Here is a 6,000-nt window from a genome sequence, read left to right as displayed (position 1 = left end):
TGCTAAAGTCTACATGTTTACACCTTCCCAAAATTCATATGGTGAAACCTTAAGCCCCAGTGTGATTGTATTTGAAAGTGAGATCTTGGATAGTGATTAAGTCATGAGAGAATCCCCACAAATGGGATTAATGTTCTTTTTTTTTTAATTGGTTGTTCAAAACATTACAAAGCTCTTGACATATCATATTTCATACATTAGATTCAAGTGGGTTATGAACTCCCATTTTTACCCCAAATACAGATTGCAGAATCACATCGGTTACACATCCACATCTTTACATAATGCCATATTAGTAATTGTTGTATTCTGCTACCTTTCCTATCCTCTACTATCCCCCCTCCCCTCCCCTCCCATCTTCTCTCTCTAACCCATCTACTGTAATTCATTTCTCTCCTTGTTTATTTTCCCATTCCCCTCACAACCTCTTATATGTAATTTTGTATAACAATGAGGGTCTCCTTCCATTTCCATGCAATTTCCCTTTTCTCTCCCTTTCCCTCCCACCTCATGTCTCTGTTTAATGTTAATCTTTTCCTCCTGCTGTTCCTCCCTGCTCTGTTCTTAGTTGCTCTCATTATATCAAAGAAGACATTTGGCATTTGTTTTTTAGGGATTGGCTAGCTTCACTTAGCATAATCTGCTCTAGTGCCATCCATTTCCCTGCAAATTCCATGATTTTGTCATTTTTTAGTGCTGCATAATACTCCATTGTGTATAAATGCCACATTTTTTTTATCCATTCATCTATTGAAGGGCATCTGGGTTGGTTCCACAGTCTAGCTATTGTGAATTCTGCTGCTATGAACATTGATGTGGCAGTATCCCTGTAGTGTGCTCTTTTAAGGTCTTCAGGGAATAGTCCGAGAAGGGCAATAGCTGGGTCAAATGGTGGTTCCATTCCCAGCTTTCCCAGGAATCTCCATACTGCTTTCCAAATTGGCTGCACCAATTTGCAGTCCCACCAGCAATGTACAAGAGTACCCTTTTCCCCACGTCCTCGCCAGCACTTGTTGTTGTTTGACTTCATAATGGCTGCCAATCTTACTGGGGTGAGGTGGTATCTTAGGGTGGTTTTGATTTGCATTTCTCTGACTGCTAGAGATGGAGAGCATTTTTTCATGTACTTGTTGATTGATTGTGTGTCCTCCTCTGAGAAGTGTCTGTTCAGGTCCTTGGCCCATTTGTTGATTGGGTTATTTGTTTTCTTATTGTTTAATTTTTTGAGTTCTTTGTATACTCTGGATATTAGGGCTCTATCTGAAGTGTGAGGAGTAAAAATTTGTTCCCATGAATGTTCTTGATGGTTAATCTGAGTTATTAAGAGATGCCTACGATTAAGAGGCTTCTAGGTTTCTCAATGAGCGTGTTTCCAAGAATGATTGGCATGTGGGACGTGAAATGAAGCAGAGACCTGCACTCAATGTGGGCAGCACAGTCCAATAGGTTGGAGATTTGGATGGAACAAAAAGTTGGAAGTACAAGGAAGCAGCTGCAGACACAAGTTCAATTCTTCTTGAATGGGATCTAGATTACTGCTGTGATCACCTGAGGACATCAGACTCCAGCTTCTTCTCTCTTCCAAAGTGGATTTTGCCCAGTGACTCTCCAGGGAGTTTTCAGACCTTTGGTCCCAGACTGGGTTGGCATCATTGATCCCTACTCTCTGAGGCTTCAGCTTCTTGGACTGAGTAGCTACTGCTTCCTCCAGCCTGCAGTTTGCTATTATGGGACTATCCAGCTTCTGGTTGTGTAAGTCAATCTAGTAAATCTCCTTTTATACTTCTTTATTTCCATCTTTCTATCTATCTGTCTATCTATCTATCTATCTATCTATCTATCTATCTATCTATCATCTATCTTTCTGTTGGTTCTGTTCCTCTAGAGAACCCTGACTAAACAAGGCCCAGAAGAGACTCATCTCTTCTGCCATATGAGGTCACAGTGAGACTACATCCTCACTAGATTCTGAATCTGTTACTGGCTTGATCTTGGTCTTCCCAGTCTCCAAAACTATCAGCAATAAATTTCTGTTGTTTAAAAATTACTCCATGTATTTTATTTTTATTATAGTTGCTTGAACAGACTGAGATTCAAGCCTTGTGGTGCATAATATATCTCCTTTCACTAGGTAAGAACGATTCCTAACCTATTTCCCTTGGCACTTAGGTTTTGTGTGTGTTGCTGGGGATTGAATCCAGGGCTTTTGTGCATGCCAGGTAAAACATGCTACCACTGAGCTATATCTCCAGCCTTCCCTGGCTACTTTTGAAATCAAGGTATCGATAATTACCTAAATCCTGAAAATCTGATAGCTCTTTGTCTCCTTTCTTCCTTCTTTTCCTTCCTCCCTCTTTTTCTCTTCCTTCCTTCCTTCCTTCCTTCCTTCCTTCCTTCCTTCCTTCCTTCCTTCCTTTCTTTCCACCCCCTCTCTCTTCTTTCTTTCATGTTACTCAAGAAATGTGTAGGATGATAGCTATTGAAAAAGGTCCTGGGACAGATAACTCTATGCATGATGCCTTTTCAGGTCATTTAAATTCTAATCTGCAATGCAATCTAAACATGACTGTATTGAGAATTCAGATTCAACTAATTTATAATAATCATGGAGTGATCTCCTCTGGCTCCTCAGGGAATCCCCACCACCCACTTTGATATACACACAATAGGACTTCCTCTGCTTCTCTTTGATATGCCAGAACTTGAAAATGCTTCAACAAATACCAAAATGAATCTGAGCACATTTTTTTTTCATGGAACCAGCTGGTAAAGAAAGACTTGATATTAAATAATCTTAAGCAAATAAACCCAACATTTGCTTCTGGAGCTATAGTAGAGGAGCCTTGGTCTTGACCTGTTAATGAATGGCTTAGGGCAGGGAAGAACCCCCCACCCCCACCTCGGATTGCAGCACCTGCTTCCTAAGAAGATGCATGTGCAAACCCTTTAGAAAAGGTTTCCAGGGAAACCATATCACTTCTATTCTTTTTTTTTCCTAAAATTTATTAAGCACTAAACGTGCCTGCTAGTGCCTGGGGTTCTCATTTGAAATCAGGAGCTGCTGAAGAAAAGTGTTTGCCTGAAACACACCCACATGCCGAGAAATCATTTTTATGCTTCCCTCACAAAATGTCAGTTGCATGCTCAGCTGGGAGAACTAAATGACCCGGGTTCACTTGTGGGATGAAGGGTAGGGAGGATTAACTCCCATTGGGTGAATTGCTTTTCTTTCTTGTTATTGTGGTGGCTACTAATCAGTGATAGTCATGTGCAGATTGAACAGTTGTGTTTTTCCAGTTAGATCTTATGTACGTTAAGCTAGGTATTGAGAAAAAATGGTAGTATCAGGGAATGTCTTCACGTACATTTTTTAATATGCAAAGAAATACTTGAGCAAGAAAATCTCTGAAAAATTGGCCAAACTATTTTTTACATAGCTCCATTGATGGTAAAACATATTGAGTTAATTGGTTTGTTACCCTCCCTGTATTTGGGGTATGGGTAAGGTAGGAGCGATGTTTCTGTCAGGTGATCCCATAACCCTGATCATAACTTACTGGTCTTGAGGTGGATTTCTGACCAAACTAAGCCCATACCATTTGAGTTAGACTGCAAAGGTGAAGGAGGTTTAAACTCGATAATTAAACCAGAGGAGAATTTAGAGGCAGCTATGCTTAAAGGCTTGCTCAACACAAAGCAGGAAGCTCACATTCAGGAAGAGGGAGACTGAAGAACACAGAGAAAAAGATAAGGCAGAGAGGGGAGAGAGAAAAGACAGATTAGAAAGATTTTTTGATGGCTTTAGTTCCTGTTTTTTCCACAGGGAGACCTGGGTGTACTTTCTGATCTAAGGTTTTGTGAGACAGATTTACATCCTCAATATAAATCCCTCTTTGTTTTTCAGTGGCAGTAGTTTTCTGCTGCTTTCAACCAAAAGGCTCCTCATAAAACACCCAATATTCCTGGAATCAGCTTTCACACCATTTCTTTCCAAATGGGTTTGTAGTCTTGCCATTTGTGATCTAAGCCAGTGTTGGGATGGATCTTGCCTCTAAAGAAGTTGTCCTCCTGCACTGGCCTTTTGGTCATGCTCTTCACACTGGGTGTGGCTAGGTGACCTACACAGGGATACTGCTCCGTAAGCATGTGCTGCTTTCTGATGGGGGCATCAGTGGGCTTTTTATGGAACTGACACAGAGCAAGCTGGCCCTACTGGGAAATAGTTGAGGGGTTCAAAGTTTTCCCAAGGAGGGAGACTATCAGGCTTGGGGATATGTTGGGGGTAGATATGGAAGGAATCTTTCAGAGTCCAGCCCCATCTCTCTTTATCCAGATGAGAATCCTGAAACCCAAGGAGGCGGTCATGGTTTGCCATTTGGCAGAGCCTGAATTCCTTTTTCCTGGGTTCCTTCTCACCCTTGTTCTGCTTCTAGTACTTTCTTTTTTTTTTTATTGTTGGTTGTTCAAAACATTACATAGTTCTTGACATATCATATTTCACATTTTGATTCAAGTACTTTCTTAATGAAAAGAGATTCCTGAGTTCTTTGCTCCTGGACTATGGTTGTAATATACAAAATATATGTGGGCTATGGGTGTAAAAGTTCAGAATAATATGTCTTATATCACGTGTGTGGCTATGTGTCTCATATTATTGTGATGAAATTAAAGTCATTTATTTTTAAAGCAAATTGAAGAAAAATATGTGTCCACAGTTAATGAAAAATGAATCCCCCTCCCCAGTAAATCTGTATGTGTGGCATGTGTCTAATTTCAAGTTAACTTGAGCCTTGCTTATTCTGATATCCATGATGACATACCATGGTCACCTGCACTTGGTTACATGGTGTGTCGGTTAGCTTTTCATTGTCATGACCAAAATACCTGACACAAATTACTTAAAGGAGGAATGATCTATTTTGGCTCATAGTTTCAGAGGATTCAGTCCATGATCAGCTAGCTCCATTGCTCTGGGCCTGAGATGAGGCACAACATTAGAGAGAAGGGCATGATGAAATAAAGCTGCTGAGTTTATGGTAACCATGAAGAAGAAAGAGAATGAGGGGGGTGAGAAGAAGAGAGAGAGAGAGAGGGAAAGAAGGAGGGAAAGGCTTGCAGATCTCGTCCCTCCAACTAGGCCACCTTCCTGTAGACCATTCAGCTATCCATGGATTAATCCACGGATGAAGTCAGAGTCCTCAGGATCCTAAAAACCCCACCTCTGAATACATGAGCCTTTTGGGGGGACATCTCAGATCCAAATCATTACACATGGGTAGGAACATGATATTAACCTAAGCTTTGATTTTGTAGCATATGCCCCCTAAATCATATTCATTACACAGATGATTCCAAATCTACTTTTTAGAACTTCTCCTTGACCTCTGGGTACTTTATGTGAGATTTTGCCCACTACTTTTGTCCTGGCTCATACCATTTCCAGTTTTACCTTGTCTATTGTAGAAGTTTCCTTGCTTCTGGGTATCCCTCCTCCTTATATCCTCCAACAGACTGTCTCTAGAATTGTTTTCCTATATTGTCATGGATGGGGAGAGTCATTTTTGCACATTTCTCCTTCTTTTGAAAACAGCACTTGGATTTTCCTTTGAAGACCTCTTTCCCCCATGGAATGGCATTTGGGTGTTTCCCACCCTCTGTTTCCAGAATGGGCACTATATCCCTTGGCCATAGTGTTAATGTCCATAATGGATGATCCAAGTTATCCATTGACATCCATCCCCAGGCTCTTGATGGAACTCTAGGTACAACCTAGAGCAAAGCAGGCATCAGTAGATGATGATTTATCACAGGTTTTCCCCCCATTGTAGTCAGATGCAAATGCATCTGTTCCCTCCACGAGATGGTGCCTGACTTAGGTCAGTTTTCCTGGGATTGCCTAGCGCAACTGAGTGTCATGCACATAGTAGACACGGATAAAGGTCTGTTGAGAAGAGTGGATTTGGTCTCAGAGGCTTCCAAAGTCATTTTCATATAGGTTTT

This window comes from Spermophilus citellus, assembly GCF_964194105.1.
Source record: "Spermophilus citellus genome assembly, chromosome: 3".
NCBI lineage: Eukaryota > Metazoa > Chordata > Mammalia > Rodentia > Sciuridae > Spermophilus > Spermophilus citellus.
This window is presented reverse-complemented; position numbering follows the sequence as displayed.